Source organism: Hyalella azteca, unplaced genomic scaffold (assembly GCF_000764305.2).
Source record: "Hyalella azteca isolate HAZT.00-mixed unplaced genomic scaffold, Hazt_2.0.2 contig6583, whole genome shotgun sequence".
NCBI classification, from domain to species: Eukaryota; Metazoa; Arthropoda; class Malacostraca; order Amphipoda; family Hyalellidae; genus Hyalella; species Hyalella azteca.
This window is the reverse complement of record NW_025936741.1, coordinates 1-14,120: the sequence shown is the minus strand read 5'-3', so window position 1 is coordinate 14,120 and position 14,120 is coordinate 1. Positions and strand designations below refer to the sequence as shown.

General features: G+C 35.0%; 1 long non-coding RNA gene across 2 annotated transcripts; it reads left to right on the top strand.

Annotated features, from left to right (window-relative positions):
• The first annotated feature begins 3,417 nt into the window (after positions 1 to 3,417).
• On the top strand, positions 3,418 to 12,978 carry LOC108669350. 2 transcript variants are annotated; one of them, XR_001930659.1, is made up of 5 exons: positions 3,418 to 3,491; positions 5,619 to 5,705; positions 11,533 to 11,640; positions 11,891 to 11,978; positions 12,794 to 12,978. It is a non-coding gene; the product is annotated as an uncharacterized LOC108669350 (long non-coding RNA). The 2 variants fall into 2 exon arrangements; XR_001930658.2 differs by lacking the exons at positions 3,418 to 3,491; positions 5,619 to 5,705 and adding an exon at positions 10,803 to 10,893.
• Positions 12,979 to 14,120: the final 1,142 nt, after the last annotated feature.

Sequence of the window (14,120 nt, the reverse complement as noted above, 5' to 3'; positions counted from 1 at the left end):
ATGTGAGTTCACAGAATTAATTTATAATTTTTACAACCGTACAATCAATATATACCAGACAGGAGCGTTTCAGCTTCGTTTCATAAATTGAGATAAAAATCATCAATAAGGTACGGTGCCAGCAGGGTACCGGGCACGCGAGGACTCATCCGGAATATGAAAGGCATTTACCCGCATAAAAAATTGTCAAAAGTTGGTAGGTTAAAATTGCCTACACCTATTCCTGTAGTAAATAAGATAACTTGCACTTTAGAAACTTAATCGCTGTCTTAAATTCAATAGCGAGAGAGTACATAGTAATAATCAGTAAGCAAATAGGAAATCGAATGATTTCACAAGCCAATTGATATATGAATTCCTTCTATAAATAACTTACTTTATCTCAGCTAGAAAAAAAAAATAAATTTCCAGGAGCAACAAATAACGAGAATGGGTTAAAATCAAATTACAATCATCTAATTGCGACTTTTTAATTGTGAATTCTGACTATTTTTCTGGATTGTTCGCGGCTATCGTCACACAATTTGACATTGTTTTAACCGCCAAGATCCAGAAATCAACTCGTGAAACATTCATGTGATAACCGGAAAATTCCGTACCCTGGGAATAGCACAGGACGTCTGTAAGTTTATCCACTTATCTTCCCAAGCTAACGTAATGGCTGCTAGCGTAAAACAGGTCGCACGTGTATCAATTAATAGTCTATGATGTTATGCTCAGGTACCAAATTTTCGCGCATATCTTCACACAACTAAAACCTTAATTTTTCAAGTCGCAGTTAAATTTCAGTGGAAATCCTGATAGTAGAATTTTCAACGAGATAGACATATGTAACTCTAATTTCCCTTACTAAAATCTTGGAGCAATTCCCTCGAAAATCTTTTCCCTCGTCTTTCTTGGCTTTCTTGTACGTATATATACGTGCTGGATATCAACATTGTGTATTAGTTTACAGGTTTCGTTTAATAATGTGACTTCATGGAATTATCAATGTCAGAAATAAATATATTTCTTTATTGCATGTATATTATAAATAAAAAATGTAAGAGAAAACGTATCAAAAAGTGAATGATGAAGTTACGCTTCCTCTTGTCTAAATCGTAACACATTTTCAATTTTATATTCATTTTAATCAAGAACGAACTACGAATGGTTGCGCAATAGAGAAAACTTTCCAACCATCGAATCCGATGCCAATTCTGACTCCGATAAAACATCAAGAAAAAATGAAAAACACTTCTTAAAAAATAAGTTCGAAAATATTTTAATAAATGAAATTACGGACATTTTCTATAAATTTAATTTTCAGTTTGGAATTTTTTGCCGTCGCACAGTGACAATAAAGGATGGAGTGGCCAACAGAAACAAGGACAATAGTATATAATCAAAGCAGACAAAGAATCGAGTGCAAGGATTCCTGCAGTCAAAAGAATTTAACCCATCAACTGAGACGTACATTCAGACAAGCAAGACTCAAGACTGGGCGTCCAGTAACGTTCTGCACGCCAAAGGAACGCTTAACGTTGTATTCTGACGAACCACGACACTTGCAAAAAAATACTTTCCTTTGATGGGTAGTATCCTAGACACTTAACATAAGAGTAGGCGAAAACTACATTTCCCCTGACGAGTCATGACTTCTTTCATAGATTACACGTGTCACAAAACTACCTTTCCCTTGACGGGTCGTGACCATGAGACATAAAATACACGTGTCACCAAACTACCCTTCCCCTGACAGGTCATGACCCTGAGACATAAAACACACGTGTCACAAAACTACCCTTCGTCTGACAGTTCGAGACCCTGAGACATAAAACACACGTGTCACAAAACTACCCTTCCCCTGACAGGTCGTGACCCTGAGACATAAATTCACGTGTCACAAAACTACCCTTCCCCTGACAGGTCGTGACCCTGAGACATAAAACACACGTGTCACAAAACTACCCTTCCCTTGGCGGTTCGAAACCCTGAGACATAAAACACACGTGTCACAGAACTACCCTTCCCCTGACACTTCGAGACCCTGAGACATAAAATACACGTGTCACAAAACTACCCTTCCCTTGGCGGTTCGAAACCCTGAGATATAAAATACACGTGTCACAGAACTACCCTTCCCTGACAGGTCAAGACCCTGAGACATAAAACACACGTGTCACAAAACTACCCTTCCCCTGACAGGTCGTGACCCTGAGCCATAAAACACACGTGTCAAAAATTAGCTATCATCTGATGATCGGAGCCTGAAGACCGCAAGTGGAATACAGGGACGAGATATGACCTAGCTACACCTGCTACGCGTGCAGGGCATTGTTTATTGTGCAAGTCATATTCTCAAGAGAGTCAGGTGTAGGGTAAGAATGAGTTATATGCGACAGTTTTACTCTTAAAATCGGTAATATCTTCTTGATAATTTTCATATCTGTTTATCCGTCTGTTTACATCTTAAGAATACAGAATCATTTTACGTTAACTGATCGGATCGATTTATTTACCCACTATGGAAGTCATTTATATATACCCTACACAGCTGTCTTTTTATCTTAGAGTATTAATATAACCTGAGGTTGGTGGGTAAAGAGGCCCGGGAAGAGCTACATGTGGTAGACGAGAACGAGAATAAAAAGCCTGCGATGCCAGGCAACGAACTTTTCGTCTAGCATCACTTGCACGGGTGAGTGGTGCTTCATGGGTGAGTGGTGCTGTGCGGGTGAGTGGTGCTGTACGGGTGAGTGGTGCTGTACGGGTGAGTGGTGCTGTACGGGTGAGTGGTATACGGTACGGGTGAGTGATGCTGAACGAGAATAAAAAGCCTGCGATGCCAGGCAACGAACTTTTCGTCTAGCATCACTTGCACGGGTGAGTGGTGCTTCATGGGTGAGTGGTGCTGTACGGGTGAGTGGTGCTGTACGGGTGAGTGGTGCTGTACGGGTGAGTGGTGCTTCACGGGTGAGTGGTATACGGTACGGGTGAGTGATGCTTTACGGGTGAGTGATGCTGTACGGGTGAGTGATGCTGTACGGGTGAGTGATGCTTCATGAATGAGTGTTGCTGTATGGTTGAGAGAAACCTAAACGGGTGACTGATAAATAGTAAATTTCTTCAGATAGAAAAACTACCGCACTCAAAATTATCTGCACTAATAACAAAAAAATCAAAATCCGTAATTTAAAGAAAACATGTAATGAAACGACCATTTCTGTCTTGTATTGTTGATACTTCTTCGCATTTTCGGCTTCTAGGCTCATTTCGACATACACGTACTTAAGTGTTTATCCGAATTAAAACCATAAATAATTATTAATGTATTTAAATATAGAAAAAAAGTTACTTAGTGATAAAAATTATAACTCTGATTTCGATGCTTCGATCACTGTGGTTTTAGCAAAATGTCACCTATGTCTTCTCGTACAGGTTCTCTGCTGTTAGACCAGATTCTCGTCTGTTCAAACTTCGTGAACATCGCAGAGTCTGAAATTCCTCCGGTGAGTCCTTGTATAGTTTAATATTAAATTGACATGTTCCTGTACATAAAGTGGAGTAGCAGAATATGCTTTTATTGATAATTCAACTATTGTGATTTCGTCGTTGATAAAACTAAATGACACGCAACAAAAAAATATAGTTGCAAATTAACCAGGCTAAAAATTACAAGCACTTAAATGCAAAGCTCCTATTTAAAAAAGATTGTACTCAATCAGGGGAAATATAAATGTTTTTTTAACGAAGAAAATTTTCACAGCCATTTTCTGATTAAATTGAATAGTGGAATGTGATTTGCACACTACGCTTACCATATTTGATAATGGACATACTCTGATGCGTTTTCTGAGATATTTGCTTCATCAATATTTGCAAATTATTAAACTTTAATGAAGTTCAAGCTGAATTAGAAAAAAAAACGTTTATTCGACGCTAACCTGCATGCATTCATATCACCATGAAATATGTCGCCATGAAACATAACTTTACGTATATTTTTCGACTTAAATTTTGTATATTTAATCGACCAGGTATACATAATAAATTTCTAGCTTTTGCAAATTTGAAATGTAATCAAACGCTAGTGCCAAAAACAAAAGCTGTTGGAGAAATAAGATAGAAACAACTGAATTATTCCAAATGTCCGATTTATGTTTTTTTCCAACAAAAATAATTACGCAAAATGTACAATTGTACATAATAGGATTTATCGAATGATGTTTATAAGGAATCAGAGTTGCCTAGTGAAGTTAACGCTTTGACATACAGTTAACTAAAATAAAAATAAAATGAGTGTCGTTTAAAATTTACATTTTAACAAGAGTAGTTTACTAATTTAAATAAAATGATACATCGAAAACATCTTACATCATCCGAACGAGAAGAGCTAAGACAATTAAGCAACGACTTGAAATATCTAGTTCATAAATTTGCGAAATTGTGGATTATGCGAATTGACTTGTCTTTTTTCAGAGCGTCAAGAAAACGACAGAATATTTGAGTTTGAGCTGCATCCTCAAAATTGTTTGCCCTAATGACAAGTTCTGAGACGAAATATTTCTGAGTAGCAATTTTATACTTTCAGGCTCAAATTAAATTATCATTTGCTGCAAAATTCCCCACAATAGAAATTTTAAATAAATTAGCGGTGAATTTCATAAATTCAACACAATTCAGACTGAAATTTATCAAAAATTTCTCTGTCAATTACGGATACCATAGTATGAAAAACTAGCCAGCTATTGTCTGGAAAATCTTCCGGATCGGTAGTGAAAATAAATTAATATTTATAACAGTAGCTTCCGGCATAAACTATAATAAATCGTTTTCGTTGTATCTCGCGCATCTTCATGATAAGCTTTACACAAACTCGTTGAATTTGAAAGAATTTTCGATTCCGACGTATTTCAGAGTGTTTCAGTTGATGCCCGCCTTTCAAAGGGCACAAATCGGAAATGAAATATATAAATTTCAGCCTATCAAGTTTAGTAAGAGGAAAACTTAAAAGCATCTTAAAAGTGCCAATGTAAATCAATTGACTAAATTTATTGAACAAAATTTAAATTAAATGCCTCCAGAACATTATCACGCAACTCAGAAGAATGAGTGAGATATTGTGCAAATTGTGATGCAATATTGCTTCTATGGCACGGCAAAAGCTTCGTATAGGTGCTACTTCCTAAATCTACTTGTCTGGTCGGTATGAAATTGAGTTCCTTCTTGGAAAATATAAGCCCTTACTTTTAATGAGTTATATTTCAATAGATTAATTACTTGCCTATCAAATAGTAGGAAATTTCCAGCGCAACAAATAAAAATATGGCGAAGGATATTTCGTCTTCAATTATATTGACAGTTATTTCGTATTGACGTTTGCTTTGATCGAAAGGGAATAAAATCTCAGGCCATATATATAACATTTACGTTTGAAAGTTTATCGCGCAATCTCTTCCTGTTGTAAACCATTCCAAACATTTTATTTATCTGAATACCGATTGTTATTCACATAAATAAACTTTGAAAAAATTTTCGATCGATGTTCTGCAGTCATAAGACTATCAATGAAGTCCTTTACATGTCAATAATACTAATAATTCGGAATATATGGACTGAAAATAACTCAATTTCAGTATGTGGGCTACGGGTTCGAAACTCTCCGCTACCCCGCTGGGTTGAGACTGGCGACACGTGCGTCATGGCAAACTAGAGGCCCATAGGTGAGTATTTCTCATAAGCTCCCAACAAGAGATCAACTGAAACCAATAATGTCAATCTTATCTTTTCCTCCTATGTAAGATATGTAACAGACTAAGTTATAGACAATCAGAGCTTTTCACTTGGTGGATTCTTTGAATGCTGTGAAAAACGGTTAAACGGTAGTTTTTTTTTGGGGGGGGGGGGAACATGACCTATATCAACGCAACACCAGCGGATCAACAGTCAAAAATTTGGTCCAAAGATCGAGTGTGTAATATGCCATAAGGGGGCACAAAATTAAAAATGTTCGAACGAACAAACATCCATTGAGAACGTCTCTATGATGTTCAATGATAGCAATTGTTAGCAAAGTCTCAATAATAGCATAAATTCCATCTCTCATTGCAATCTTTAATTATGATTTAGGACTAGATAATATCGGATTCCATTTTTCTAATGGGTATTATTGAAACAAGTTTGTAGGCACGCTGAATAAGATGAAGAAAATTGTGATTTTAACAAATCATTAATAAAAATATATTCTGATGTAAAAAAATCTGTCCAGAGTTGTTTCTCAACAATTTAACATCGTAACTGTTTCAATTATTCAAACAGTAAAATTCGAATATTCCTCAATTTTCCAAATTATAATATAGATTATATTATAAATTCAAATTATAGGCAGTGAGAAAATCTATTATTCTGCTGGGTTCAACTTAATTAAATCCATTGTAGTTTCTACAAAAATGAATTTCACATGAATTTAAATACCATCAATGGATTGTATGATAATCTGATGCATACAATTGGAAAATTTGCAAAAATTCTTCTGGAAGAACGTTGAACAAGTTACTTAACTAGTAACTTAGTATCATTATAGCTAAAAAGAAATGAGAATAAAAGTCATTATGTCTTGATGAAGTCACACCCAGTCAAATTTTGGAGTCGGCTTTCGGAATTCGGACGCCTAATGGTTGCAAATCTCGCCATTAAGGTGAATCGGGCTAGAATCGGTCACATTAGTAGTGTATTCGGCTGTTATTTATGAGCCTTTTGCGGGAATCTATTGCACAGTGGGCCGAATCTTCGTAATTTAACAGAAAAAAGCAGCTGGTCAAGCTGATTCATGATAGTCTGGTCAGCCTCTGGTATTAGAGCGAACAATGACCATCTCCCGCTCATAGAATTTCGTGCACATGTACATGTACATTTCTTAACTCATACGGGTGATCAAGATGAGAATTGACTCAAGCAATTCTTTGAGCTTACGTGGCATATAGATAATAATTTCATTAAGTATAGACCAAAATTATTTTTCTACAAAAAGCTGACTTCATTTCTTTACCATCCTATATTTAAAAACCAGAGGCTGCCGAGGGCATAGAAACATGATTAAGGGGTGCAAGGGGAGAAACACTCATGATAAAGAGTACGTGACAGCAAAAAATTAATGCATTTAGCTTTATAAGGTAATTTCACATACTTATCCATAACATAAGTAACTGATATGCAAGCTGTCAATTGTCAGAACCAACAAATCAACAGATGAACGTCCGGTTTTGACGTCAGGGCCTACAAGCTTTATGAAAGATAAAGATCATGATGATTTTGGGATTACAACTTTTTGATATTGTGATACCAGTGCATTGCCTCCTAACAGGCACTGTACAATGCTTCTTCGGTTATTCAAACAAGGTATACAAAATTTGAATATTTTTAGGCAACGTGACATTGTAGTGCGTGCGTATAATGTCTTTCTCAAGTAACTGTTTTATGTATTTTTCCGTGGTAACATCGACTTAAGTAGTTCTTCTTTACAGCCGCTGTATGCAGAATTTTATAGACCTATGCAAAATGGTTCGCTGGACGGAACTTACTAATAACGTGTCGTGGAATGATAAGTCGTTATCAAATTTTTTATTGGTTGTTATACCATCGTGTGTGCGGTAATGGAATGCAAGCGGGTCTCGCCTTGGATTGCAATTTCGCCAAAAATTCATAACGATAATATTGTCAGTCATGATAATATTGTCAGTCATTCCATTCCTGGAAATAGAGGAATTTCAAAAGACTATAAAACATTCATTTGTGATTCAAGCTAACTTTTAATCGACTCTATTAAGAATCAATCATTCCAACAAGATCCAATTTTGTTAAAATATTTAAAACAGGGTTAAAAAATTGTGATGAATCCTTGACGACCAATCTATCTAATTTTAGATTAACCTTCACTTTATAATATTAGAATGTGCTTAATAGATCGAAATAAGAAAATTTTAAATGCTATAGGTATATAATTAACAGTTAGAGGGTACTTAAACATCAAGAATTGCAAATAACTTGAACAAAATCAACTGAAAAAATTGAGAATTTACAATGAATCGAAAATATTTAAATTGATCAATCAATTTAAAAAACAACCCACGAAGACGATTCTCGAATTGGGACCGATTGAAATCCCAATCAGTTTTTCCTTCTGCCATCTTAAAGTTTCATTTATATCGGAAGAGCGTTGATGAAAGAGATCGGTGGTAATTATTGTGTCATATATGATGAATATCAATCGTCAATAATGCATTGATGTGTTTGATCAATCTAGAATCTTATAAACTTTAAATGAATGGCGAAAGAATGAACGTCTAAAGGATAGTCTTATTGATGTGAAAATCAACGCTGAATTCCATAATGATATATTTTACATAAAATAAGCTCATGCTCTGATTCTTTAAAAAGACAGAACCATTCAATTGTAGGACGAAGTCAAAAATTAATATAATTAATAAAATAAACATAAATTAATAGAAAGGTAAATATTCTTTTTCATTAATATGTCATCGGAATAATGTCATGTGTAAATCGGTAAAACAAAACAAAAAGAAGTAGGTTTCACCTTTCCCGTTCCTGCAATATTATAGAACTGCTAGGCCTCTGGCACTATATATAAGAGCTTTAGCATGCAATAGCTAGTGCCGTTAACAAGGGAAGAGCTTATAACAAACTTTTAGCGTAAATTAACATAATGAAATAATGAAACAATGAATGGAAGCTAAAATAGGCTCCGGTTTAATTTTGTTACCAGCGAAAAAAAGTCTTGTGAGAAAGGTCTGTAATTGATTCTACCAAGAAAGAAACACTTGTCAAAACATTAACACCACACGATTCAAAAAAGTACCTTCAAATTGACAATTCACCTTAAAGCAGAGATATATTCCGCTTCTATTTGTGCGCTGCTTTGCATCACGATGAAGAGGAACCGACTTCAGGTCATTCATTCGAAACTGCAGGGCAACCACGGTTTTACATGGATGAAGGCTGAAGGTTATAGGGATGATTAGATAAAGTGAACTTATCTTTATTAGAGTTCGTGAAGGTTCCTGGAACAAATATGAAAACTAAATTGTATAACTAAGCATGGCTCTATAAGATCACATCATTTCAGATTAAAAGAGTTCTGTTAACTATGCAAACAAATAATAAATATAGTTATCTGATTAATAATCAGAGATTATTTATCAATAATAATAATAATCATCTCTATAAGATCGCATTATTCCAGATTAAGAGAGTTCTCTTAACTATGCAAAAATAATAATAATAATAATCTTCTGATATAATAATAATATAAGAATCCTCTGATATAATTCGAAGCGAAGGAATTCATCGAAACTCTTACCGAATAATCAAGTGAACTGAGGCGTGCGAGAACGTATCAAACTAAGATCTGGCTGGAGACTGGCTGACGATTCCGTGAACACCTCGCATACAATATTCAAGGTTGCTAGTTGCTTCCCAGAGGACTCAAAATAAGAAATGCTCGTTATGTGAAAATACGTATAAACAGAATAATCCTTCTCCAATTTTTAAATGTTTCATTATTGGAAGATCGAACTGTGGAAAAACGTCGCTGACACTGAAGTTCCAGTCGAAGAATTTAATCAATTTAAAAAACCTTATCCATCATACATGAGTTATCAAACAACCTTATTCATCAGTCAACTCATCAGCCTTAATATAAGCTGTTGAAGAACGGTTTCGATATGGGATTTATCAAATCTGAAATCATCAAAGACGGTAATAAAAATGAGCAATCTAATATTTCGAGAATTCTGCTTCTATGCCGGATCGAATTGATATAAATACTCGGATCAATTGGTTCATTTTTTATAGTAATGCTACAGTGAAACATTAAAATCCCGATGATATTTCATACATCCGTGAAATACATAACTCAATTTAGATTCACTCATACGGTAACTATAATATGATACCATGGCAGACCATTAGAACTAAGCCAAATTTATTAATTCTGCATAAATTACCTTTGGCTGATATTACAAATGTTCTTAATGAATTATATTGCTGGCAATAAGCTCTTTACACAGTTCAAGAACAGCGCGATAAAACTTATAAATTGCATTGTAGCTTCATATTAATCTATAAGGATGAGCACCTTTGCTCTGAAAGTATTTCAAAAATTTGAATTAATAATTTCTTCAAAATAGCCATAACCGTTGTGAGATGATAGAGGGATCGCCCAAGGTTTCAAATATATAGAGGTGATTAATCCAATTGTTTATATGCTGAACAACAACTGGATGCAAGTCCTGCTAAATCAGACCTGAAATAAACGGGTATGGACAAACTGGGTTGCGCCCCGGCTGTAATTACTCCATTGATCCTCTATGCCACCTGTAGTGGGACGCTCGTGATCTATGCCACCTGTAGTGGGACGCTCGTGATCTATGCCACCTAGCTGTAGTGGGACGCTATATCCATGCGATTAAGAAAACAAAATCAAAATAACGTAACTTGTATATTATAATAATATATGGATGCAACTACGCTATCAATCTTTTAGCATGTGTAACGTACAAGTAATCTAAGAAAAATTCCAGTGAGCACATTTCTCAATACTGTGTAAAATAACTTTCCAGTATTTGAAAAGTATGCAAATTATTTTATCATGATACGTTTTAAATCCCTCAACGTAAATGGTTTATACTCAGGGCACAAAAGCAAAATTTAAAAAAACAATTTCCGTTCAAATCGTTTTATAGTTACGTAACTTGAGATAAGTTGTAAGGCCAACCACAATATGGCCCGAGAAAGCCATCATGTGATGGTTGTTTATATAAATAAGGTCTGCGGCAACATGACGAATTCACAGCCATCATCTGGTATTGCCGGTAGCATCGCAATTATGAACGGGTTAGCATTGAAATTACGAAAAAAAGTATATCAATTGTGAAAAAAAATTTCATTTCACTTATAAAAAAAAATCTAAATCTATTTCTATTATTAAAAAAATTAATTTCATGCATAAAAAAAATTTCATTTCATGTATGAAAAAAATTTCATTTCAATAATGAAAAAGTTTATCTTCTAGTTAGTGTTTTACAGCTGCTTTGAAAATGCGTCCACATAATAAACTGGCTACAGTTTCTTAAGTTAAATGTCGGTTTCTTCAATAACATAACAATCATTAATTAAATAATATTCCTCTTTGTAAAAACGTGGACTTTGACAAGAAAATCAAGTCATGCATGTCATGAATCGGGATAAAACCAACAATGCTGTGTATGAAACCAGTCAAAAAAAATCTAAATACAGTATTACTCATCTATTGTCAATACAAGTTTGAAAACCGACATTTTTCTAATATAAGTTAGATATGAAATGAAAAATAAATTTCACATGAATTGATAAAATTTCATTGCTTGATAAGATGTGTCATTATCACCCTCTTTGCTTCCGTATTAATATTACTCTTGCCTTCAATTAATTAATTTAAGGCAAGAGTTCAATTAATTAATTTTACTCTCGGTTTTCCTCTCACGCACCGCGCAGGTTCTCCGCTGTACTCCTGCTGGCCGCGTAGCCGGTCTGACGAACGCTTACCTCGACCAGGGAGTTTGTCCAGACTTCCAGAACATCGCTGCGTTCGTAATTCCACCAGTGAGTATTAATATGGCGGCCAGCTAAAAATTTATATTGCGAATTCTAGATTCTATTCATAAACCTGTCATTCCTCCAAAATATATCCATCTGTGGCTTAAGATATCACAAATTCTTCAAGGTAAAATTTCGCGAGCATTTACTGGAAGGAAATTCGCGTTATTTAAAAAAATGATTACTACACATTTCGCAGTTGTGCTCTAATCAGATGATCCGAGTTTACTAACATTTTATTAACGTGAAATTTCAGTACCTGGGTCGTTGGTTCGAAGCTCACAGATACCCAGCCGGTTGAAAAGAAGGCAACACGTGCGTCACAGCAGACTACGGTGCCATCGGTAAGTTAAAATTATATATTAATAAATTTAATCAGAAATTTGCAAGATTACTGCTGAAGATTTACATTCAATAACAGTTTTAGCATTGAATTTTGAAATGGCACTGATTTAATAATCTATTTACCTATTTTTATTTATTATGTATTATTTATTTATTATTATATATTATTTATTACAACGATGTAATACGATGCGTATTATAGCGTTACTACGTCAGCAAAGGAACATTTGAATCAAAATTCAGATTCTCAAAATTCTTTTAATTATTGAACCTGCAAAAAAAATTCTTCAAAAGTCTTTCATAAAAACGCTGGTCATAAATGTTGATTTGAGATCACTCGCAGTTTCCTACTTACTCAAAATAGTTCATCAACAAATAATGGTAAAGACTATCAATAAATTTGTTATGTAGTCAATTAAAAACTTATTTTGGTCATTCAATTAATGAATTGAAGGCTGAGAACACATGTCTAAAAGAGAAAGCACCCAACGAATCAGCACATGCAATTAATTTGCAATTTATATTAATATGCTTTTAATAATAATATAAATAATTACTATTACTTAAACCAATAATATTAATAATAATAAAAATAATAATAATATAATAAATAATATCTCAATGGATTTATTTCGATCAATTCAGCGCCATTTGTTAATACAAAAACTTAGAAGCATGTGATGAGTCATGCTCCCAATCATCGATCATTCTGAATTATCTGTTGATAAGTTATCGAATCTGCTTATGATTCATCAATTTCGGTCACGAAATCAGCAACTATAAAAAATTATAATTTGGAAAACAAAATTCCAAGACGACACGGCGATCTCGGTTACGAACAACGCCAACCTCCCCGACGGGACGCTTGACACAATCAACGGCACGGGCACCGCTACGGGCGTCCCAGGGCAGCTTGTGGTCCAGTTCCCCGGTGAACCCGTGGGTTTCTACAACGTCCTGGCCACCGACTACGCGACCTACAGCAGCGTCTACAGCTGTTCACAGGCAAGTATAGCGTAAACAGCTACGCACGGGTCGGTGTAGCGTCAGTATGTGTGCGTATACTCCTGCCCACAGGTCAGGGTGCTGTCAGCAGCTGTAAAATAATTCAGTATGGTGTCTGTAGATGTTGTCTTAGGGCACTTTGGGACTTTAACGGTCAAATGGATTAGTACTTGATACAAGAACCAACACCAGAGGCCACGGCTATAAACTAAAGAAACTGCGTTGCAACTTCTCCACGCGACAACATTTCTTCTCGCTTCGAATCACCGACATGTGGAACAACCTCTCTGATGACATCGTTGACGCTCCGAGGATAAACGCGTTCAAGAACAGACGAGAAAAAGCTAGGAGAAATATATGTTCAGACTTGAAATGCCTAGCACCATATCGAACCCGGTGGAAGTCTAGTAGCTATTTCGAGCTATTGTCAGTTTTGAAAAGATCCGGTCAAAGGACTTGTTAACACGTTTTTAACACGTTTTTCTTAGCTTAGCTTCGCGTTTGTTTGTTTGTTTGTTTGTTTGTTGTTAACATTGACAACGAAAATTAGCCCACTTCTGATTGCTCTAAAGATCTGAAATTCGGCATGCAGGCTATTTTTGCCTAACAATTTCAGATACAATCATAAAAACTAGTAATTAGAGACCGAAATTAGTTTAATTGAGTAAAGTATTTATATAGTATATATATAGTATGACGTGCGGGCGCTCACGTTATAGACGAGCAGGCGCTAACGCTGCGTATCATCGATACGTACGTCAAGTCATACTTAATCAAGTCTTAATCGTTTTTTTTTGTGGACTAAAAAGTAGAAAATAAAATACTTAAAAAAAACTTTTTAAAAAACTACGTTTTTCTTGTGGACTAAAAAGTAGAAAATAAATTATGGTTCGCCTCAAAAAAAACGTGGGTCGGGCTGTACGTTCACCATCAAATTTCCAAAATTTAAGTGTTGTGTGCTTTTCGCTTTAATCATAAATCTGCCCGACACACGTTTTTTGGGGAACCATAATTTATTTTCTACTTTTTAGTCCACAAGAAAAACGTGTTTTTTTAAAAAGTTTTTTTAAGTATTAACACGTTTTTCTTAGCTTAGCTTCGCGTTTGTTTGTTTGTTTGTTTGTTTGTTTGTTGTT